This window comes from Ailuropoda melanoleuca, chromosome 3 (assembly GCF_002007445.2).
Source record: "Ailuropoda melanoleuca isolate Jingjing chromosome 3, ASM200744v2, whole genome shotgun sequence".
In the NCBI taxonomy this organism is placed as follows: domain Eukaryota; kingdom Metazoa; phylum Chordata; class Mammalia; order Carnivora; family Ursidae; genus Ailuropoda; species Ailuropoda melanoleuca.
In genome coordinates this window covers 37,841,610-37,867,191 of record NC_048220.1, presented here as the reverse complement: position 1 = coordinate 37,867,191, position 25,582 = coordinate 37,841,610, and the positions used below count along the sequence as shown (strand labels likewise).

Here is a 25,582-nt window from a genome sequence, read left to right as displayed (position 1 = left end):
TGTAAATAAACTTTTTTTTTTTTATTTTACACATATCTTTAACAGTTTACACTCTTTGAGGTCAAAGTTCTAAATCTTGGATTAGCTTACCATTAACAATGATTTGAGCTTACCCTGTGTCCAATTGTGCGAAACAAAGACTTGGCCAAGAAGTCCTCAAAAACTACCTGTGCTCATGGTGTCACCAGGTCTAAAATCAAATGGGGAACAGGAAGTGGTGAGTTGATCATAATCAAGCAGAAACCCTGGCTGTCTTCTCCCCCATCTTATAATCTGTCTATACCATGATTATTAAATGCATTAACTGCTTCCCCCAAACTATTTCTGCTCAAAACTCAATACCAAATGCCTTGCAGTCTGATTTCCCCTCTCTTGGAACTTTCTAAGAATTCTCAGAGTGAAAACGGTATCAGAGTATCTTTGGACAAGGCTTCACCTTGGGTGGGGCTGTGACCAGCAAGGAGAACCTGTCTTTGAGAACCCAAGGTGATCTGACTGTTAGTTACACCATCTGGCCATTTGGCGGGCCAATATGTAATGAGAGTAACTTCAGGCATGATTTAGACATCCTGCCCACTCTTGAAGAAGTGAGAAGTAGTGCACTGGCTTCCGGCACTGTGGTCCTGACATCAGTGGGTGGGAAAGACCATGGGATGGGATGATTCTTCTGTTCTCCGACCTGCAAATGGAGTCAAGACCCCTGCTTTCCTCTAGTACAAAACAGAAGCTGGGTTTCAAAAAAGAGGAGGGTGGGTGATTCCAAGAAAACTTGAGGTAGTCACGAAACCTAGTGATTGCTACTAATGTAGCAGTAGGTAAGCACAAAGCAAAATGTCTCTTGATATGCAGGAGGGTGTTTCTGGTTGTGATAAACCATTGTTTTATTTTTATACACAGTAGTCCTTTTTCTTCCAAGTACACAGCCTACACTAGCTTACCTATTCCAGAGAAGTGGAACCAGTGTCCTGATTGGGGATTACAAGCAAATTTCATTATTTGTATTGTCCGTAGGGAAGTTGTCACTTCATCCATGAAGAAGAAAACTAGAACTTACAAAGAAACATTCCAAAGGAAAGGAAATGGGAGGGACTTCCCTTTGCAAATTTAATTATGAAAAATACGTGATAAGGTTAGACTTACCTTCAAAATTATGGAAGGTTAAGGTGGAAGACGGGCTTTTTGTATGCGACAGACACTACAGTGCTTCAAGTTCCTTCTCACTTGATTTTGGAATTGCAGTTCCCTTTTGCCCAGGATGATACACTACCATACAGTCCAATCCCAGCCAAATTTGTTATTGTTATATCATTCATTTGACTGGTCTGGCAATTCACATGGTTTTACTTAGGCCTGGGTCTATACGTCAATATTGAGGACAATTAGTAATTTAGTGACAGATTTCAATTCAAGTTCTTGATTTGTATGTCCTAGCTACATGATCGTGGGCAAATTATACACCAAAGCTAAGTTTCTTTATCTGTGACGTATGAAGAATAAAATACCAACACCAAAAGAATGAGAAAAGGATTCTTTGAGATGACACAGGTGTAAAGTACTTAACAAGAAGGACAAGCATGAAGTTAGTGTTAACTGTTGTTCGATTTAGACATGCTGAGTCTTCACTACCAGGAAGCTTCTAATCCTTTCACTCTGGAACATGACCCTGAGCTTCCATTATTTCTAATTAAAAGCTGGGAGAAAGAAATAAAACTTACATGAAGCTAAATGGTTATTAGATACATATAACTATATTTTCTATTAGAGCTAAGGCATGGCCCAGGTAAATTTCCTTACAGTATTACACGGAGCAAAAGAGAAATGTGAAAGCAAAGCCTTGAAGATTCTGGCTCATTTGTGGCTGTAAATTTTAGGACTTAACTCAAGAAAATATTAGTGAAATTTCAATGTGAGGATACTTGGAAAATATAAAATTGGCAAGTTTTTACATCTATGTTATGTTTAAATTTAGCATTATTGTAGAAAAAAATGTATTTCCCCTTTATCCAAATTCATTTTGACTCTTCCCTTCACAGTTGACAAAACTAGGTAGTAGCCATTTTTAGAAGCACCTGGTTTGTGCTCTCATTACAAATGGAGTCATCCTAATAAGTCATTAGAAACATGGATAGCTTCCAGTACTGTAAAAACATTATGGTTTTGGTTAGAGTGTGAGATAATCCATAATTTAAGTGGGTACTAATTATGCGACTTGAGGCACTTAACCACGATACCATAGACAAACTGCTAGACATTTCAACTATTAGAAAATGGTCCATTCTCTATTTGGTAACCATTTTTTCTGGGGGAAAAAGAGGATATTAGCTTAGGATATTTTGCCAGCTGTCTAGAAATGAAAATAAAGCCATAGAAAATGTATTACTAAATATAACAGATGTGGGAAAAAATTAGAGGAAACCTCAAGTATGATTTTGTGTGAACTTGGGTCTCTTAAAGTCACTTTCCACATGAATATTCTACAATTCTGAGATTATTAACTCTTGATTGGGAAAGAATAAACACAATGAATAAAATCACCATATTTCATGCCTGACCCCCACGTGTAAGCCCTCCTGTTATAGTTAATAACACACATCATTTCAGGCTTGAAATGATAGGGTTACTTTGACCTACCATTTCCGAAATGCACGCATCATACTGGGCACCAAGTCACTACTAGTCTGCTTCTCCAGTGCCGTTCATTTCCACTCTATCCTTTCCAGGTTTGCAAGCAAAGACCTACTGCAAGCCTTCATTGCCTCTCACCGAGTCCTTTCAAGTAGCCTAATTGCTATTTATTATTCTTACCTTATCACTCAAACTTTCCTACACATTGCTGCTGGGTTAATATTCCTGCAAAACAGCTTTAATCCTGCCATGCATTCGACCCAAATAATTGACCCTTTGGCATTGTCCAAACTCCAGAGCCTGGCAAATGAGGTCTTCTCTCCAGGTTGGCCACTGTCTTTGACAATTTCCTTCCCATGCTTTCCATAATCCTCATTTCCGGCACATCACAGTTACTTTACAGCCAAAAAACACACACTGTATGGTCTTATGTCTGAACCTTCCTTCTCTTGGTTTTGGTCTACTTCAGGTAGAACTGAAGCCCTTAAAAGTCTTTCTGATTTACGTTCTGAAAACCTTTCTCACTCCATCCCCATCAACCTAATAGGTAGCACTAACCAACACAAACGTCATTCTTGCTTAGATCACTTGCTGCTTAGGATCATTCTGAACCTTTGTCCAGGCAACTATTCTGACTGATGTGATCTGGCAGTCACGATAGAATGACTTTTTTTTATCACTTAATACTTTACTGGAAGTCTGAATTAAAATAGGTGGTGAATATGGAATTGATGGATTTGGGGGGAAAGGAAGAGAGAAATTAAGACGAAGAAAGTCAAAGACGTTTCTCTACCTGGCACAGACCTGGATCTCATCCAAACAAAGCTGCAAGAATCTATGTAGACATGGGCATAATCAAATCTACTGCATGAAACTGTTGTAGAGTAAGAAAGATGAACTATGGCCCCCCTGGTTGATTAGAGAGGACCACATGAAATGCTGACCGCGAATGTCTTAGGACTGGTGCACAGCTTGCTTCGGTGTTGCGCTACAGTCTGGGAAAGAGCACTATCTCGGAATCCAGAGACCGACACTCCCGTCCCGGCTGTGTAACTGAGTCACTGTGGGACCTCCAGCACATCTTCTACCTGTGCTTTACCTTTTTTTCTTTTAAATATTTTATTTATTTATTTGAGAGAAAGACAGAGAGCACAAGTGGTGGGAGGAGCAGAGGGAGAGGGAGAAGCAGACTCCCCACTTAGCAGGGAGCCAGATACGCAGGGCTCAATCCCAGGTCCCTGGGATCATGACCTGAGCTGAAGGTAGACACTTAAAACACCTGAGCCATCCAGGTGCCCTTGCCCTTTATCTTTTTATGAAACAAATGGACCAGCCCCCTCAGGGGCCCCATCACCCTGATTAATTGTATTATGACTTCTAAGTTCTATAAAACTGCATCTCTTTTTTATGCAAAAACTTTAAATACTAGGTAAGACCAAAAGAATGCCTACAGACCTGTGTATTAATATACCTTACAGGCATTTCTCCTTGATCTCTCTTTTGTGACACTGGGTTTGGGTGATTATAAAATCCCTGAATGTCTTTGGAAGTGAGCAGCAAATTGACATTTCTTCTCAGGCCATCCCTCCTTCCTTTCCCACTCCAACCAGAATCTTTCTCCCATCCTTAGTCATGAAGGGTACAACCCTCTTAAACACTGACACATTTAACAAAGAAAGTATTTTTGAGCTTGCTCTCTTTCCTACCTCATTAGTTGGTTCTCTTAAACACTGACACATTTAACAAAGAAAGTATTTTTGAGCTTGCTCTCTTTCCTACCTCATTAGTTGGTTCTCAGCTCCTGTGGTCTCTTAGATCCAACACTGTTCACCTCCAATATTCACCAAATGTTTTAGCAAATGTAAGGGAATTCAAAAAGCAGATTTTTCTCGGAACAGAATTTGTACCTTAAAACCAATGGAACGGCTAATAACACTTTCCAGTCAAAGGAAGCTTAAAATACTAGGTTCCCATCAAGCTCTTATTACTTACTCCGCTTCCCTTTTGTTCTCAATGGTCTCATAATTGTTATAAGAAAACAACACAATACTTAGGACTGAAACCATTGACTCCAGAGCAGAGGTCACTAGGTAGCTTTCACTTAGCAAACACCTTTGCCCTCACCACAGGAGCAATACACACTCGCTATCCTTAACAATACCTTACGTCCCCTGAGTTCCCAGAACGCAGTTAACACATTCTCCAGTAAGTGCTATACATACCGAATTTGTTTTCAGGTAATACGGAGTGTCTGTCAGTTTGATTGAACAGCCCCAGGAACTACTTAAGTTTCTCCAAGCCTCTTAAATGTTAGAAGGAAAAAGAATAAAATCTCTCTCTGTAGACATCCTAATTATCAAGTGATTTCTAAATCACTGATAAGACATTGCTTCCCTGTGTCAATATTGGCACTTTTGAGCAGATGTGAATCTCTTTTCTAAAGACTTTGTTGGCCCTGCCTATAGGTATGTTGTGACTCACCTACAGAAGGAGATTTGTGCTCCGTTTAGGACAAACCATTCAAGCTGCTTAATCTGCTAACCGAGTAACAACACTGCTGCCTCACTGTTCAGAGCATGCTAGTTTCTTTACAATCAACAATAAAACTCAAAATAGCTGCCCTTCAGTCATTCTCCAGAGAGCTCCTGTCAAAAGTGAATCTCAGATTAATGATATTCTAGCGACATCATTAAAGAATATTTATGTCAAGTTTTCTTCTTCTAGTGAGTTCTAATAAGCAACGCATTTGGACTGCATTAGCTTGATTCCCTTCCCAGCTGCCCCCGGTGCCAACAGACCAGCTGTCTCCTCCAAAGGTTGCTCCCACTGTGTGGGGGACCCCCACCGCATTAGGCACCACTGCCACTTTTGGCAGCTACTACCAGATTGTTCCGGGTGGTACCAGTTCCTACCGGCTACCACTGCAGATGCCACCATTGAAAATGCTGATATTCTGAAAGTATGACACCAAATGGGCACACTGTTCTCTGGAATCTATGAAGCCCTAAAAAGTTTCTTAGGTCACCATGAAAATGATATTCTGATGGGAATCTCCCACAAATTTGCCAGCCATGCTCAGACATTTTTTCAAATGTAGCAGTGGTTTCTATGTGGGCTCAAACATCCCACACTGGTATTTTAAATGTAAAATACCTCAACTCATTTTTAGAAGCAGAACAATGTTCTAAATCCAAATACAAGTGAATGTCCACAGTTTTCTCATTTACAGGAGAAATGCAGGAGAGAGTGCTCAGTGTCAAAATAAACAGAGTCTTATGTGGTGGTATTTGAGAGTATCCAAGTATAATGTATAGAAAGCGAGAGAAATGACTCTCATATAAATATAAAATTTACACATGTAGAAAAATGTTTAACTCACTAATAAGGAAACCAGTGAGATGGCAAAGCTAGTTCCAAAAGCACTTGAGGAACTGGATTTTCCAAGCATTAAGAAAACAAGGAAAGGAGAAAAGAAAGGAAAGAGGGAAGAAGGGAAGAAGGAAGTTAGAGAAAGAGAAAGAAACAAAGGAAGGAAGGAAGGAAGGAAGGAAGGAAGGAAGGAAGGAAGGAAGGAAGGAGATACAGTTGACTTAAATAAAACAAAACAAAACAAACCCACTTAATGTCCTATAGGGGAAACATACCACAAATTTTGAGGTGATCTTTCCTACTGGGCATAAATATACAACTGAACATGTTTCAGAAATAACAACAACAACAACAACAACAACAACAACGTAATTGAACATGTTTCTGGGCCAAATGAAATAGTAGATAACACGTTAAACACAACTGTATGTTTCTAGAGAGTTAAAATATCAAAAGCTAAGCCTGCTAAACAGGACCCTAATAAGAAAGGATATGCCTCCCCTGACTTTTGACTTATATCTAGGTTTTGGATAATATTCTCCTAATAGTCTCCCATTTTGGGTCATAAATAGTTGTCAAAGAATATTCTTGATTACACTAAAAAAAGCCTGGTCTCATATCTGGCTTGATATTTACAGATGCAGGGCAAGAGGATTAACTACTCCTATGAGCCTCATTGAGTTTGCTCAGCAAATCTAGAGCTATCGGGTATTGAGCAAGTACTGAAGCCGGAGAATTAACATCTTCCTGGAAATTTTTATACGGAGTCTCAGATTTGACTTTTTAAACACTTACAATTATTTGCTCTTCTGCCCAAAGGTAAGAAGCCAAGCCCAAGAAATTTTTCTCACCTGCTACTCTTATAAATTTATATGAATTTCACTTTCTTTAAAGTTCCTAAAAGAAGCTAAGATCCCTGGCCTTTCAGGAAGTGACCGTCTTCATCAACTGTGAAGCTGGAATCTGATAAGCCAGATGTACCAAGCCTGTTTTCCTCAGAGGACTTTGTAGGCATTGACTTATTTTGTGAAGTCAATCTGTGTCCCCATAGTGCTGGCCTTCTCATCGCTGATTACGTGACTGTTGCTCTGGGATATGACACACCAACTAAAGCACTTGCAAAATCAACTTGTTTGTATCCTGGTAAGTAGGAGAACAGATACTTACGGGACTCATGCAAATAAATATATCGCCATAAAAAGTAATAAGGCTCAGTAAAACTATTTGTTTCAGAATTCTGGGGAACTGGTGAGAATCAGATACCATTTTTTTTTTCAAAAAATGTTTGACTTTAGTTAAAAAAGCATTATCTACTACACTAAGGATTGAGAATAAAGAAGAAAGACAAAGTGCTTCCTTATATACCAGTCAGAAAACAGGACATTAAAACATTAACAGTGGGTGCCTGAGTGGCTCATTCGGTTAAGCGTCTGCCTTCGGCTCAGGTCGTGATCCCAGGGTCCTGGGATTGAGTCCCGTATTGGGCTCCCTGCTCAGTGGGGATCCTGCTTCTCCCTCTCCCTCTGCCTGCTTGTGCTCTCTCTCTGTTGAATAAATAAAATCTTAAAAAAAAATTAACAGTAATGTCTAAAAAAATAATCACAGTTAATTTTCCTTCATCGGTTCATTCAGTTTTACATAACGAAGTCTTGTTCTGCTGGCTTTTGGGTCAGCAGTCTATTTGAACGAAATCATTTCTTCTCACTGAAAAGACTAAGTTTACTGGTATGGTCAGAAAGCTGTCTAAAACTTCAGCTCTAAGCTCTCAAGGCTTCCCTTTTTTTTTTTTTTGAAACAATAGGAATATCAGCATTAGTCCTCTCCCCAAGGCTCTGAGACTATCCTAGCTTTTTGAAGAAACAAATTCTCACCTGAACCATCAGCGAAAAGCTCAATGCACTTCTCGAGGACACTGAACAGCAGCAGTTACCCTGTTAAAATAACTAATAACACCACAGAGGAACGTCAGGGTGTCCACTGGAGCAGCACTCACAGCTCTCCCGCCAGGCCCTGATCAGCGCTCCCCTTGAGGAAGACAACATCTTGGACAGTGAGGACATTCACAAAATGCCAAGGCCCTCCAATCCATTCTGTAAAGTCTACAATCTTTGGAACATTTATATCAATAATATTTTATCACCACAAAATCAATAGCAGAGAAGGCCAAGCTTCCTTTCTTTCTTTCTTTCTTTCTTTCTTTCTTTCTTTCTTTCTTTCTTTCTTTTCTTTCTTTCCTTTCTTTCAAGAAAGGCAGACTGCCATATGAACTGCCTCATCTGGATGTACCTGGAGTCTTGGAAGCTTGACTACTGTATAGTCTCCTAAAAATGGACCTTGAGAGCTTGTCTGGAGGTTCTAGCAGGGGAGCACAGCTATTCCTATACCCGTAACAAAAGAACAGGCCTCCTCCATCAGGGAAGGCTCACAGCCTCAGGAGAGACATATATGGAGTAGTGAAGGAGGAAGGGGCCACCCGCCTAGCCAACCAGATCAACCAAATCAACCCTAGTGATCAGTGGGGTGATGCATGTCCCAGCCAGATCACTCTCACATCCCAAGCTTCCTCTTTGATTTACAGCTTCTCCTCCCATGTAACTTTTATAATAGTGTTGAGCTAATTAAAAAATATTGAGCCTACCAAACTAATGACTTTTCTCATCTTTCTTTTTATAGGCAAAATAACAAATCTTAGCAATTTCCCAAGATCCTGCTGGGAAATCTGAAAGATATTTTTAATTTCAGAGGATATTTGAAATTTTTACTCTTCCAAATTTAGGATCAGATCATAGAAAAGCAAAATCCAAATGATTATGAAAGGATATTTGATCATTTTGTCATGATAGAAGGATGGGTACCTGATAACAATAAATAGCTGTAGTTTAATTACTTGTTAAAATGACAAGACAATATTTTAAAATACAGAAAAAGTAACATAAATGTAAATGATCCTAGGTTTTTTTTCCCGAAGATTTATTTATTTGGGGGGGGGGGCAAAAGGAGAGGGAAAGAGAGAATCTCCAGCAGACTCCTCACTGAGCAAGGAGCCAGACACAGGGCTCAAAACCAGGACCCTGAGATTAACAGTCAGATGCTTAACTGGCTGAACCCAGGCTCCCCTGATCCTAGCTTCTTTTAGAAGTGAAAAACCTGTTATTTTTTTGTTTTTTTAATAATTAAGAATGTAAGCCCAACACAAAGCAAAAGTATTTCTCTTGAGAATCACCTCTGCTCTAAGGGCAGATGACATAGGTAAAGAATAGCTTTACCCACCAATTTGCTTCTCACTTTAACAAGGAAAAAAAAACAAGTCTATTTTTTCATCAATATATTATTTGATAATAAAATATTCACATACTTTTTAAAAAAGTGATCATCCAAAAAAGTCCATCAAACTAGCTAGCTTGAGGCCAGAGACCTCTCAGCTTCATAGTGTATTCAAGTGGTGCTTCATAAACTCTGGATAAAAACGGGTTCAACAATGACAATTACCTCTTCCTCCCCATTTACCTGTTTTTTCCCCCTGGAAAGGATCTCCTTGAAGACATAGCTGGCCTTTCACAGGTAACTGAAACTCTCCTGGGGCCAGATTTGCCCAGTCTCCAGTTTCCCAATAAAGAGATTTCTCCAAGTTCTGGAGCCTCGTCACCCCTGGAAATGGAAATACATAGCTCCAGAATAGACCTTGGAGTTCATCTCACAAAAGAACCTTTTGTCTCATGAGGAAATAAGTTACAGTATTCTTTTCGAGAAGAACAATTACTAAGCAAATGCCTGCCTTAATTCCCAATGAACTTTGTATCTGCTTCTTTACATAAATCACGTGAAACTTCAGAGTGACTTTGCAGTCTTCTGAGGGCTTCCACATACCAGCACTCCATTGTACTAACTTGATAATACATCAGGTATCTTTCCATAGGGGTGTAGAGAGGTTTCTCTCTGTCGGCAAGATCTTCCCCATCATTTACACGCTAGATTTTTGTCCTTCTCTATGCTTTTGCATATTCTGGATCAACGTCATACTTCATTTTAAAACAAATTTTCTCTTTTTCCCTTGACAAACAGAAACAAACCTCATTACCTTGCATACACAGCTGGAGGCATTCACCGTCATCATTCCTCCAATAACCTCATCTGCTCAGCATGCTGAATGTACATGTGTAAAATCTTAATATATAAGCATATATGTAAGCACACATATAATAACATAAAAACAGGAAGGAAAGGTTGGTATATGTATATTAAATATATAGATATTCAATATTTCAAATTAAACTGGATCCTGACATGGATCACCTATCAAGGTGACATGCTACATAATTAATATTGATGTGATTAATATTGATATAATTACTATTTTTTAATTATAATAATGTTTTTATTATATTACATTAGTCATATTACAGTACATCCCTGGTTTTTGATGTAAAGTTCCATGATATAATTACTACTGACATAAAAATGTTGGACATCAATTTTAACAAACATAGAATATAAAACAAGTCTTAAAAGTAAAGAAAAAAATTTAAATAGGGGAAAAGCATTTGTTAGAATTATGTATCCTTGGGCGAACCTTTTAATGTCCTAGTATTATATTAAAGGATAATGCTCCCCTACCCTACCTCTTTGACTTATTTCTAAATAAGAAGAATCCCCACCCTCCATGCCCAAATTTCCTGATATCCTTTTGACTCTGCAGAGTTACTGAATGTATACTGGATGCAGATGACTGTCCCATGGTAGAAAAGAGACAATCTGGAGACAATGGAAAGAACGTCAATTTTGAGTGTTGAATTCACGGGACTGAATCTTTGACACATCTGTGTTTTAGTTTCCTCATCTGTAAAAGGATCATTTCAATAACTACTTGCCAGAGTTATCCTAGAACTGGTACGGTAGGTGCACAGAAATGGGGGGCTGTTACTGTCATCAACATTATTGACATTCTGATTATTAGTGATTAGAATATGGGCTTATTGTCCTTAAGGAGAGTATCATCTAGAAGTTGGGAATAAAACCACTAAACACATATCGATGATTCTTGTGATATGTCCTAAGTGTCACAGTGGTTATGTAAATAAAGGGCTAGTCAGGGCTGCAGAGAGAAAAATCATTTTTAAGAGATTAATTTCCCCCTTTGGACAATTACTAGTTTTCAAAACCTATTTGTTTAATAGAACTTTTAAGATTATAAATAAAGCACTAATTAGTGTAGCAAAGTTTACAAGATAAACAGTGATTTATGCTTTGGTATGAGTGAGACTTTAAATCGCTCAGATCTAGCAGTGCTACACAGGGAACTGAAAAAAAGGGACCAAAGTGAGCTTCTCAGACTGCGTGGGAACAGAAGGGCAGGGAGGCTGGCAACTGGGGAAATGAAAACATGTCCCCTCAAGGAGGGAGAGGACCCCAGAAGGAAAGGTATGAGAAAATCATGAACATTGCTTTCTTTTGCTCAGCATGTGTATGTGGAAAGCCCACTATTCCAGGTGCTTTGGAGGGGATAAAAGCAAGGGAAGTTCTGGGGTAGCAGCTTTTCAGCCTCATTATGTGTGAAAGTTCATTAGTAGACTTGGGGTAAAAACGGTCAATAATAGCTCAGGAGGGGGCATTAAAAAGACTGTTTATTACCTATTATTTAGCAACTAGATAGCCTGCACTAGGAACTGAAGAGATGGTATCCCCCTCACCCCAGATTCCGACATAACTATGAAAGGGGGATCAGTGCAGGTTCGGGCTGCAGGCATCCTTCTAAAGGAGAACCATGACTGAGCTGAGGTGGGAGCTAAATTCCTGGCTACTTCTGAGATCCAGTGTGGAAAGCTGATATGTAATGCAAAGTAGCAATGCCACCTCCCAATTCGCCATGCTTCTATTCAAAGAATTAAAGCATTAGCACTGCAGGCAGCACCAACTGTTTTTACAGAGTAAGGGCTCAGAGGAATTCTCTCTGCTTCTAGGTAGTTGATCCATATCATGCTCGATATTTTTTTAAAAACACAATTAATTAAATATAATAAAATTATGAAAATCAAAATAAAATAGCTATATTTATTGAAGTATGCCAGGCAGGTGCTAAGAATCTTACATTCATTTTTGTATTAAATTCTCATATAATCTTTTGAAGTGGGTATTTTATCACCAATTTTTGAGTCATCATAGTAACAAAGCTAAGTAAATGGTAGAGTGAAAATTCAATTGCAGATCTGTTTAATGGTGAAGCCCATGCTGTCTGCACATTGATTGCATTCACAGTGGTTTTGCTAAATGCACTTCTCAAAGTAACTCTAGTTCTGATTTTTCCTCTGTTCCAGATATTCCCAAGAAGGCAAAGAAGGTGGTAAGAGATAGTGGTGAAGGCACCATATGGTCCAGCAATATTTCATGGAACTAAACATTTGGGGGCATTCATGAGCATTTTCGTGAACATGTACTACATATGGCTATTTCTACACAAAAGAACAAGTGTTCATGTACACATAGAAATGAAGCTGATTTATAGAACTCTGTTCACATAACTCATTTTAAGCGATTTATTGACTTTGTAATGATTGATTTATGCTTATACGGTGGGGTCAGAGGTCATTATGAGCTAGAGCTACAAGTTCTCTTAGAGAGGTAACAGCATGTATTTTAGAAAGGGACAACTTAAACGGTGTTTGGGGTAAGAGGCAGGTCAGTGGCAGGCCAGATATCAAGAGGGAGACCTAAACACTGCTTTATTAGAAATAAATCAGAACTGCTAGTGAAAAGAGCAAAGAAGAGAAGGAAAAAGACAGGAGAGACAAATGAAAGAGGATACTCAAGGAACATGGTATTCTGGAGGAGTTTTGATTATAGGAAATCAAAGATTCCATTTTAAGTTATTTCTGTCTCTGAGTCTCAACATCAACCCCTGCACTTTTCTCCCAAACTTTCAGTACTGTCTGGTACCTCAACTTAGCTGTACTTGTACATCGGTGTGCACGTCTGTGTGAGTGTGTGTGTGTGTGTGCACATTAGCAAAAAACTGTAGAGCTTTGGTGAGATACTCTATCAACTGGATGAATTCAGAGGATACAAGAACTCAGAACAAGAGATGATCATGACAGTGGAGATCTCTGAACAGCCAAATAGTGGAATGTACTTAATCTTTAGAGTCAGGGTGCTAGAGGTACAAAGAGATTCATGAAAAAGCATATATGACAAACCAGAAGATAAAAATGTTGAGTATAAGACTTACAATAATTACTAGATATTTCCCCAAAGGAAACAAAAATACTGATTCAAAGGGGCACATGTACCCAATGTTTATAACAGATTACTGACAATAGCCAAATTATGGAAAAAGCCCAGATGTCCATTGACTGATGAATGGATAAGGAAGATGTGGTATACATATAATGGAATATTACTCAGCCATCAGAAAGAACAAAATCTTACCATTTGCAACGACACAGCTTGAGCTAGAGGGTACTATGCTAAGTGAAATAAGTCAGAGAAAGAAAAATACCATGATTCCACTCATGTGGAATTTAAGAAACAAAACAGATGAACGTAGAGAAAGGGAAGGAAAAAGAAAATAAGATAAAAACAGAGAGGGAGACAAACCATAAGAGACTCTTAACTATAAAGAACAGACTGAGGGTTGCTGGAGGGGATTTGGGGAGGGGATGAGCTGAATGGTTGCTGGGGCATTAAGGAGGACACTTGTTGGGATGAGCGCTGGGTGTTATATGTGAGTAATGAATCACTAAATTCTACTCCTGAAACCAATATGAGTTACTATATGTTAACTAACATGAATTTTTAAAAAATCTTGGAAGAAAATAAAAGACTTGCATAAATGAAAAGAGACAGTTGGAAAGGATATAACAGGTTTTCATGAAAATCAATAAATATCTTGCCATTTCTTCAGTATCCTTCAATATTTAACCTAAAAGTGTATTTAATTGTGAAGCTTAGCAAACTTCTATACCTGCATGGCTGTACTGATGAAGACTGTTAGGCTATCAAGAACACAACATAATAAAACGATAAATTTTATGTTCTGTATGAGTATGTAATATCTTCAATATGTAGCTGATTAACATCTTTGAAGAGAATCGGGAGGTAGTAATGGTTTTACTGACATTTGACTTTTTTCTAGAGTGACCACCTGGCCCGTTTATACCACTCACTGGAATAAACACAGGTTGGGAAACTCCATGAAAGCTGGCACCACCCTGAAAACACTTCTCTCAATATATAGAATGGTAGTTGTATTACAGATAGAATATATGGACAGCACAGGTGTGCTTCGCCTGTAAGACAATGCGGCACCCAGAATGTGTTGTCACCATGTCCCAGGCCTTCAGAAATCTTTTTGCTCAATCATCTGTAAAGGGGCCACTTTTCATCACACACCACTTGCTGTGTCCGTCATCAAACATGTCACCATGAAGAAGGGCCTGCCTCGTACTATGATGGACCTGTAGCTTACAGTTCAGTTCCAGAAGGTGAGAAAGAAATGACTTTATTTGATTAGTGTGGAACTTAACAAACTGTATGTGCCCTTGTTTTGTTTCTTTTCAAAATATTTGGGTCTAACTTCTTATTGCTAGAGGAATAATAGTTCACAATGCAGAAAATAGCTGTTCTTCGTGCATTATATATGTCTATTACTGTTCTGGTGGACACCTGGAATCATGTAAATAACTCTAGGAATGTCTTTAGCCGAGGGCCATCCATGATTCTTTTTCTCTTTATTCTAAAAGTCCTAATGTACGACTTAGCAGGGACTTCAATGCCTTTGCTCTTAACTATTACTGACCTTCTGAAAGTGATTCTTTTTGCCCCTCCTCTTTTCTTCGGCTTTATCTCCTCTTTCATTATGGAGGATTTTTTTTTTTTAATGCAGCAACTGCAAGACAAAAACAGAGTCCTATTGTTCCTCTCATTTTAAAATTACAACTATTTTCAGCTCTAATTATCCAAGTCTTTATTTAGAAACTCCAGCTTATTTTAAATGGTAAGCTTTTTCTCGTCTACCTTTCTCACTTGTCAGGATGAAGCAAGGGATGACTGAGGCACCCTCTGATAGCTTTGTCCTCGCTACTGTGATGTCATTTCTCAACGACACAGAGGAACCGGTGCTCAAATTGTGCAGCCTACACAGACCCACCCTTCCAGAACAGGGGTGTCACCTCTATTCCTTACTTTCAAAATACCACCATTTCAAAGGTTGGAAACTTTCTACTGATTAAGACTGTCATTTCAGAATCAAAAGCAGCCTGGCCCAGACTTGGAAGTTCCATTCGCAAAGGTGTCTCGCTCTTTGGTACTCAGTGGATGTTCTCTCCAGGGATAGGCCAGGCCATATTTAACTGCTGGCTCTCTGGTGGGGGACAGGTGGGAAATCACCTGATTTACAGCATCTGATGATTTCCGTGGTGTAAATACTGCCACCATGGCTGAACTCAAACCACCAACGAGATGTCACTAAACAGAGAAGTAGGATAACTGTGCAGTAACACACCAATATATTTTCCCCCCTACAGATACCAATGTAAGTAACCCCCAAAACATAGATAACATAAAATTTAGTGAAATCATTAGAAAGTGATGAGATTTAGCAGTTATTACCTCTGTTTTTAATAGAGCTTATTTGATTGTGGGTTCACATAATTTAATTTTTAATAATGAAAGTGTTTAAAAACCGGTTCACATCATTCTTGAAAAGCAACAACTGGTCCTTGCAAGGTGGTGCGAGATAGCTTCAGCATACCACTGGCTCTTTCCCTCTCTCTCAATGCCTGCTGCTTCCCAAAACGCACAGACTAAGGGTAGGAAGAGGAGTAAATATTTATTTACTGGACCTCTAATGTGTTTAAATCAATGTGTCCCATTATTTATAGAGCTCAACAAAGCAGAATACTATTGATTGCTTACTTACTATAGGCCAGACCCAGCGCTAGGCATTTTTTCCGTATTACCTCATTATGTACTTAAAACAGATCTCTGGAGTGAGTGTTAATGTGCATTTAACTGATGAGGAGCTCAAGGCCCACCAAAGGATAAAGCTTCCCCAAGACCACACCATCTAGTAAGTGAGGATCGATCAAGTAAATTAGGATCAGCATTCAGGTGTCTTAGACTTTACATTCTCACCTTGTTACTTACCCTCCTAAGCAACTCTGTGAGGCAGATTTTACTACTGACTTTTACAGATGAGGTTTAGAAACATTAGGCGATGGTTTCAAAACCATGTAATTTATAAATGGGAGGACTGTGCCTTCCAAGGCCCATGATTTGTCTACCTCAATATACGGTCTGCCTCAACCTCGATGTGCTTCTTTTGTTGAGGATTTAAGTTATTGGATTTACTGAGTTACATTTCAGTTTCAGAATTAAGGAGTTACCTCCTCAATAAAAGCAATTGCATATTAAAATAAGCCAAAGGGAGAAGACAGTACTTAAGTCAAAACAAAAGGTCCATAACCGGAAATGTGAAGCAACAGCTATGAGCCAGGAACTATCAGATTTTTGTTAGCCTGGGCATCCTAATACTTTTCCAAAGTATTGTTTATTCTGCCCATCAAAGAGAGAGGTCACCACTCAGTATTTGAAACAAAGAGTTTCATTTATTGCCTGTTTACGCAATTGAGTGCTGTACTTGAAAGACTTAGCTTTTCTGAGCAAAATAGGTTGGTGTTACATCTGTTTAGCTTCATTCTTTCCTACTCAAGACAGGCCTCTTTAATATGATAGATAGTTTGGCTCCCACAAGCCCCAACCTCATACCCTTCTAGTATATAATTAAAGAGGCAACAATATTCCTACAATTGGAAATAAGAAACTCAATAGCAAGTCTCTCTGTGGTAGGGACTAAGACATTAGTTACTAGGAATGGGTAGTGGGATAAGCAAAGTACAGTTCACATTAAAAAAAAAAAGGTAATGGGAAGACCTTCTGAACAATAATTACTAGAATCTATCATAATAAAATTTATTCTTGTAATGCCTTCTACATTTTTCATGCCTGGTTATCTGATTATTGGTCAAGCAGATTCCCTTAATTGAAGCTGTCAAGGCTTTTACTATAGAGAAAGTAGAAAGTATTAAAACTGGCATACTTCATATGAAGACCACTCTATCATTAATTCTCCTTGGAGTTCCATAATTTGAAGTTATAAATAGTGGGTTCATTAGTAAATTAGACAAACAGGGGCATACTTTGCAGAATCACCTTTCTAAAGTCCACTTAATGCCCAGGGGATAGTATTTCACCATTATATGTCCATATATGGGAGGGATAATTCTGAAATGCAGAGTGGCCTCCAGCTTGTGGCATGGCACTTTCCACCACGGTGCCTCTCAAAGATTCTCTGAGCAGAGACCACTGGATTAAATTGGAGACCATGAAGAAAGAACCTTTTTCCCAAAAAATACATCAACGCCAAAGAGTGAGACAAATGTCTCCTAGAAATGAATGTAGGACCAGTAAGAAAATAAGTATATTCAAACTTATATTTGTCACACAGTAATACGTAAAATATAGGTATGTACTTTTACCTTGTTGGTGTAAAACTAAAGTGCATAAACTCATTCCATTCCTTCAGTGAGAAGTATAACCACATCTTTCTCATAGAAACGTCAATAGCTTCCTTACTTCAACACTAACTAGCAGCTTTCTGATGCGAACGTAGCCAGAGAGTATGGAAGACAAAACTAGGAAGGAAATGAGAGAACAAAAGAAGGGTCCTTCACAGTTAACAGGATAAGCCCTGACACTTGGGACCGTTTCATGGTAAAAACCTTGGCCTCCACTATCAGCACATTCTATCTCTTCATTTCACAGGTTTCCCAGGGGTTAAAAATGGAAGAAGTAGTGTAATTCACACTTAGAGAACCTAAAGAAGCATTATCCTCCATTTCGATCAGTTCCATTGTTATTTGCCCTCTTCCTTGGCTTTGAATTTGGAAGAAGAACATAAGCAGAAAACTCCATGTGGCCTGAACATGTAGCACCTGCAGAGGGTCACGCCTTTCAGAGGGGAGGTTACCATCTCTACGCGTGAAAACCACACAGGACCATACCCATCAGGAACTATGGCACAGTACACCAGGAACAGGATCTCCATTTTCGGTTTGGCCAAGCAGGTGCCTGTGCAGGAGATGTGGAAGAGGCTGCATTTCTGATGCGCCTGTACTTCCCGCAGTTGAGTACAATCATGGAGCAGATGAGATTTTGCAAAACATTAGTCAAGGTTCCAGTGACAAATATTTAGTTTCATGAGTGTCAAGAGGAGAGTAGAGCATGGGCATCTATTTTTATGTAACGAAATCTCCTTGAAGACTACAGGACAATTAAAGGGAGAGGACACAGTCTACCCCCCATTATGAAAGATCAAAAGGCTGGTTACTCTCATCCCCCCAAACAACACATTTGCACACACATACGCATGCACGTGTACACACATACACCATACACACACTCACACACACAGAGGGTTGCTGGAGATTCCCTCTTCTGTCCCAGAAAAGAAAAGTTCTTTTCAAATTCCTTATTCATATAACTGACACTCAATACAAGTTCATTGTTTGAAAACGTCCCCAGATAGAAACTGAAATTGTAGCCAAAAGGGTAAAACTAAGGGTGCCTGGGTGGCACAGCGGTTAAGTGTCTGCCTTCAGCTCAGGGCGTGATCCCGGCGTTGTGGGATCGAGCCCCACGTCAGGCTCCTCCGCTATGGGCCTGCTTCTTCTTCTCCCACTCCCCCTGCTTGTGTTCCCTCTCTTGCTGGCTGTCTCTATCTCTGTCAAATGAATAAATAGAAAATCTTAAAAAAAAAAAAAAGGGTAAAACTAGAGATCATTTGTCGTCCTTCCATGAATCTTTTTTTTTTCTTTCAGAATTAAAAAGGAACAAGGACTTTGAAAATTAAAAAAAAAAAAAAAAGTTTCCAGAAACATCACTCTTTCACGATTACTGGACATATGCTTTTGTTTTTACCAACAAAATTCTGGATATATAAGACAAACTGAAACTAGATGAGATTCTGAAATCTCAATTTGGGTGGCCACTGTTTTTAAAGATATGTGTACATCTGTGTGGAATGTGTGAAAGAGGATGGGTGGGCCTCTAGTGGACTGGTGAGCTGGGGAAGTCACTCATTCTTTCTCCATCCCTTGGTGCTATTTGAGCTGAACCAGATTTCCTTGACTCACAGGATGTTTTTAAGGAATCTGCTGCTTTGGTGAGGGGTTTTACTACTTCTTTTCTATACAGTAAAAATTTGCATGCTTAGCAGGCACCAGAGTCTTCTCCAGATTTTTCTTAGGGAGCTAGGATAAACAAAATGGAAATACTTGGAGAAAAATTAAGAAAAAAAAACCACACTAAAATAGATTACATATAGTACAATGCAGTGTTAATAAAATTTTTATGATACCCTTGAGAGTGATATTTTGCTGAGAAAAGAACATTTGGAGGTTTACTTTTGTTTAAAATATAAATATTTAACTGATTAAAGTTTCAGATGAAAAAAATCTAGTTATTTCTTCAGCTTTTAAGCTTAGCCAAATGTTATTATTCTGTGTCTAACAATTTTAAAAAGTGACTTTGAAAGGGTTTCCATTTAAAAACTTAGTTCAAAAATTTTAAACTGCGTTTTATATTTCATTTCCTTTTCAAGTGTTTTCTTCTCTGAAATAAACAAAATCCTCTTGAATATTAAATTGTTCTCACAAATCTAACCAACTTAAAGAGAAAGACTTCCTCTTATGATCACAAGTCTTAATTAGTAACTCAATTATGGATTTTAATTTAGATTTACAAGGTTATTGCTCTAAGAGGCCAAAATTTTGTTAAGCTATGTAAAAGTTACTAAATTCCAAAATATTTACCCATTTTTAAAAAATACAAAAATAGTTATTGTGTAGTCTGGATTCTCATAAACACCTTTATCCTCATTCTTAAATCTTCAGGTGGCTCATGTCTATAGGAGACAATTAACATCCAAATTAACAGGGATTACTTTGCACCAATGGTTTTAGTCAACCTCTGGGGACATCCAGGGCATCTTTCTCCATGATCGCTGAAGAAACTACATAATATTAGCAAATGTCCCCTCAGCAATATTTGAGGTATTAATAACTATAAACTTCAGCTGGTTCACTGCCTAGAATCTTGTTGACAGCCCTGAATTTATTGATAGTTGCTATTCACTGACTCTATACTTCAAGGGGATACAATGGGACTGATACACAGTCCATCTCCATATACTCAGGTTACAAATATCAAGTAATTTTGATATCAATGCAAAACACCAATCCAGGTTTAGTACATGTATTTCATTGGCTCAGATGACATGTAAATGGCTAATAAGGAACACCCCTGAGCTTGATGGGACTCTCATAAACCAGTTTCCTTAGTGGAGCTCAGTCCTACATGAACATTATTCTCTATTAACATGAACCTATTCTGATATATATCTCTGGCCCTCTCCTCATTTTGCCCCTTAGTGACCTAATATATAAAAGAGGCATCACTACTTGTCCCCATCCTCATGGGATTATTAGAATTAATGAATAATGTTTCAGAGAATTCTTATCAAGAGAATTCCATCTAAGAGTAACATGCTGTAAGCTAAGTTAACAAGCCTCTTGAAAGAGGATCAAATCTGATAGGAAGGATGCTGGACAATGTCTGAATCATTGTTCAGCCACTTAATAGCCAGTGAACTTGGAGAAGTCCCTTAACCTTTCTGATCTCTTTACCTGGGGATCCCCCTACCATCTTCATAGGAATGCTATGAGGATCAGAAGGTAGAATATGTATGAATGGACTTGTGATGAGTGGAGTGCCATACTAATGTGTACTCTATGTTACTGCAGATGGTGAACTTTTGCAGTCTGCATCTCTGGAGCTGACTTCCCATCTTGTTGGTCCCAAAACTCTGAACAGGTCTAGGAAAATGTAGTCAGGACACTAGACTGTGGTATCAGAAAGATAAATCCCATAATAGCATAGATTACTATTCTGCACTTCTCAATTCACTGATGTTTCCAAAAGCTCAGTGACAGAATTCTTGTACATACATAGTCACACCTATGGTTCATATTTGTCTTCCCTGGAATGAATGACTGAGGCAATTTCACAGCTTTTAGTGAATGCTGTGAACAACATTTTATCTGAGCTAACATCTTGTCGAAAGAAAGAAAGGAAGCAAGCAAGCAAGCAAGCAAGCTCATTTGTGCTTATTTTCTACCTACTCTGATCTCTCATTCAAATCAAGTTGCAGACAAAAGATCAAAAGGAAAATGAGAAATACTAATTAAAATTTAATGTAAAGCCAATAGGAACCTTTAGTTTCTAGGATCGATTTTTAAGAAAGACTATTTTGGACAAAACAAGAACATTTAAGTACCAAAAGACAGAAAGGAACACAAATAATGAAGGCTAATGATGAAGAATTTTTAAAACAAATTTGAGGAAGCCTATGGGCAAGAATTTGGGGTGAAGCTTGACAGTACTATTGTGGGTGCATCATAAAAAGAAAACAAATACAGAATCTATAACTGTATGAAATTATGTTTGGGTTGGGTTGTGTTTCTCTGATTATATCATCACCTGAATATTCCCCTAGAAAATCTCTTTTCCTAAAACAAAATAATATCACAATTAAAAACCTGGTGGTTCATTTTTGCCATAAAGTGGAGAATTTTAGGTATTCCATCTAAGTCCTCATATTGGTGTGGTAAACAAACTTCACAGTCTGAACTGATTTTAAAGGGACAGGGTGATATAATTCCTAAATTCTAATTCCCAGTTTTACTACAGATGATTATGAGCATGAAGTAGTCAATGTTTAGCAAAAAGCAGAAAAAAAAATAGATTGTATTCTTAAAAAGAAAATGATCAAATTTTAGTTTGAATTAACAAACTAAAATCAGAGGCAACTCAGAACTTAAAAGAATAAATATGCAAGTATATCAGAAAGTTTACAGGACTCATGTTACTAGTTTTTCAGAACTGTAGCAGAAAATCAGGCATTAAGATGTACAACATGCTAACTATGATTTTCAATGTGTTACTTAAAAATAAAAAAAACAGGGAGGAGAAAATACTCACTCATGTAGTCAATATTCAGGACCCAGAGCACTATGTATTTCGTCTCCTTGGAGTCTTATAATTAACAAGTTAAGAGTACACATGAAAACTGATTAAGGGTCCAAAAAAAAAAAAAGAGTAAAAACAATATAAGTATTATAAGACAAGTCCTTTAGGTAAATATTTAAGGAGCTGTACTTATTTAACTTGGATGCAAAAGGACTGTCTTCATTGATTTGAATGAAACAGAGTGACTAGAGGGTTCCATTTCCTCCAGGCCTAAAAAAGGGAAACAAGGAAGAAAGGGAGGTTAGTTATGAGGAAGAACTATCTGCCTCTAAATGTTCTTAAACACCAACTAAGATTACCATGGCAAGGCGTGGGCTAGCTTTACCAGAGACCTTTACTTTCAGGAAGGAAACCATCTATCAGGGAGTTTATCATATTAAAGCCAGGCCATATTTTTCCTGAAATCTTTTTCCAAGTACATTTATCTTTGAAAGAAATATTGCTCTTTCATAGGAAAATATTCTTTACCGTGTTTCTCCTACTCTGTAACACCACCCCCTAAGAAGCTACTTAATTGCCAAATAATCTGTGTATCAGAGTATGATTAAAGTCTTATTAGTCATTAATGGTCTTAAATGGTCCCCTTTCTCAGGAATGAATAGGCAAAGAAAAAATAACTAGGAATGAGTCAGAATCAGACTGTTCTTGGAAGGATATTCAGTAAATTTAATCATTTTTAATGCACAAAGTGAAACTTTGATTTCCACTTCTAGAATTTATTTGTTAGTAGAAAATTGTCTTATCTCTTGAATAAACCTTACCAAGGTAGACACTTTCAAAAGACACAGGGAAAAGCTCAAGAGAAGGAAGGCTGGCAACATAATTCTACCTGTCATCAAGGCCACAGCCTGTTGTTGGGATTATAAGTGCCAGCTTGGGATGACAACGTGCTCCACCTACTCTTGTCATACCAGCCTCCATGTCGATGTCGAGCATATGGTCTCTTAGGGGAAGCTGCCGGTTCCCATCCCCAGAGCTTCCTGTGTCACCAAAGAACATCATGCTCTTAGAGAAAAGAAGAAAGTCATTCTTAAATTCTAGTACCCCAAGCCATTTGGGCTGTGTTTACCAGCCTGACACCAGAAACATTCCTAAAGCAATCCAGAACTAACTTTGGCAGGGGTCTATTTTTGTGGAAGTATAATCAGTAGTTACCCAGAATGTCTGTCTGTCCAAGTACACCACTGAGTCCATGGATCACGTATAACTGGATAGACCAAGAATCACAGCTGGTAAGGTTTAAGAAGCATTCTATTGTGTGCTCTCTCTCTCTCTCTCTCTCTCTCTCTCCCCGTGTGTGTATGTGTGTGTGTGTGTGTGTGTGTGTGTATGTGTGTACAGATACTAAGAACTAAGGTAACTCTAATGAATTTTGGTGGCTGCATGACATGGGCCAATAGGAGCTTTGTTTGAACTGGGATTCACAAACTGAGTGAAAGATAAGGATTTCTCTTTCAGAAGTTGGGGAACAAAGGTCAACAGCCCTTGACCTCCCAGAAAGAATACTGCAGGGAGTAGATAGATGTACACTGTAGTTACAGAGAATCAAGCAACACAAGCTTTGTCCAATACTTACTGGGGGTGGAAGAGGGAGGATAGTAAGTAGGCACAGTTGGGAGAATTAGCAAGAGAAATGATTTTTGAGTGCAGAAAGAGGTCAACTGATACTTCTATCCTAGACCCTGAAAAGAGATGTGACAGTCATCTACTAAATAGCATAACACAGAGAAAAAGAGCTGTACTTCTAAGGGTGAGGTAAAATCTAAGGGTAGATGAGAGGATGTTATGAAAGATCTGTCACTGCTAATAGATCATAACCTCAGTCAAGTGACTGCCAGAGAAAAGCTGAAGAACCTTGCCTTAGTGTGACAGAAGCAAGTAATATGGGGACAAGGACTGATTAGGTCAACACTTGGAAATGCAGCATACATGACAGCCTTTATGAGTCAGGGATGACCTTTCAGAACACACATAATACGCTCCTAAGATCTCTTGCTCTGGAAAGAAGAAAATTCTCTAACTTATGAGAATTTTCAAATTTATACAAGATCTGAGAAAATTATATAATGAACTTTTCCTGTACCAGTCATGAAGGTTCAAGAATTCTCTACCCATGACCAAACTTGTTATATCTATAGTTCCCATCCTTCAACCCACCATGGATTTTGAAGCAAATCTCAAACACCTTATCATTTCATCTATAAGTATTTCAGCATGTATCTGTAAAAAAAGAAGCGTTCTTTTTTAAAGTTAAAAATATTAACATTTTATATTGCACTTTATAAAGATTAGCAATAATTGAAGGGAATTCTGAGGTAAGTGAAACTGGGCTTCCAGAAACTAGCCTGAAGGGACTATGCCAGACTATTAAATGTGACCATTAGCATGACCTCCTTTTATCCCAGACTGAGGGAACCTGGGACTGAGAATACAGAAACACTTAGTAAGAGGACTTAAGTGTTTGACTGAAGTACCTTGTTCTGAGATTGTGTTAGCAGTAATGACATGAAAATATCTTCAAACACAAAGAAATAGCATCCCTTGTTTTTCTACATATAAAGGGAAACAAACTTGAGTTTTTGCTTTAGTATGGATTTTTTTTTTTCTATTGGCCCAGTGAGAAATAGAGACGGGTAGATAAGCAAAGACTATATTGCTGTTACCTATAGTACGCCTAATGATAGGTATAGTTGGTAATCATGTTTCTGCATATTAATGCAGCCCTCTGCAATAAGCTAAATATGAAATGCTAAGACAAAGTAGCCCCGCAAGATCACTTAGCTGTGTATATGTTACAGGACCCAGCTTACCTAGTAAGTCTGCAGTTCCATTAGGCAAGATGTAATAAACATCAGACCGGCAAGAAGTCCACCTAGCTGTAATAGTCTGCTTGGGGTACCACAACATAATATAACCGATTGAGTGACTTCAACAGCAGCAATGTATTTTCTCACTCTTCTGGAGGCTGGAAGTCCAAGATCAAAGTGCAGAAGAGGTTGGTTTCTCATGAAGGCTCTCTCCTTGGCTTGCAGATGGTCATCGCCTCACCCTCACTTGGCCTTTTTCCTTTGCATGTGTACTCATAGTGTCTCTTCCTCTTCCGATGAAGAACACTAGTCCTGGGGGATAGGGCAGCAGCCTTATGACCTCATTTAACCTTAATGACCTCCTTAAATTCTCTATCTCCAAATATAGTCATATTGGGGGTTAGGGTTTCAACATATGAATTTGGAGGAACACAACCAGCACCAGCAAATTCTAAGACCCTGGGGGAAGTAATCTGAGTTTTTTTGTTTTCATCTACAAGGATGATCAATCATTCACTTGAAACATGACATCTGAGGCTTTAATTATTTTTCCTCTTGCAGTTTCAGCCTCTAAGTTGTATATTTAAATACTTTGATTTAAATTTTGGAGGTTATACTTACAGACCTAGTTATATATGCATGTA

General features: G+C 38.4%; 1 long non-coding RNA gene across 2 annotated transcripts in view; it reads right to left on the bottom strand.

The window, feature by feature from the left end:
• LOC117801497 overlaps window positions 1-25,235 on the bottom strand; it is a 42,616-nt gene extending 17,381 nt beyond the window's left edge. For both annotated transcript variants that reach the window (XR_004624076.1, XR_004624077.1), the window contains exons 1-5: window positions 24,942-25,235; window positions 14,783-14,872; window positions 10,073-10,158; window positions 9,502-9,642; window positions 114-190 (exon numbers count right to left, since the gene is read on the bottom strand). This is a non-coding gene — a long non-coding RNA (uncharacterized LOC117801497). The remainder of the gene's footprint in view (window positions 1-113; window positions 191-9,501; window positions 9,643-10,072; window positions 10,159-14,782; window positions 14,873-24,941) is intronic.
• Between the last annotated feature and the right edge of the window lie 347 nt (window positions 25,236-25,582).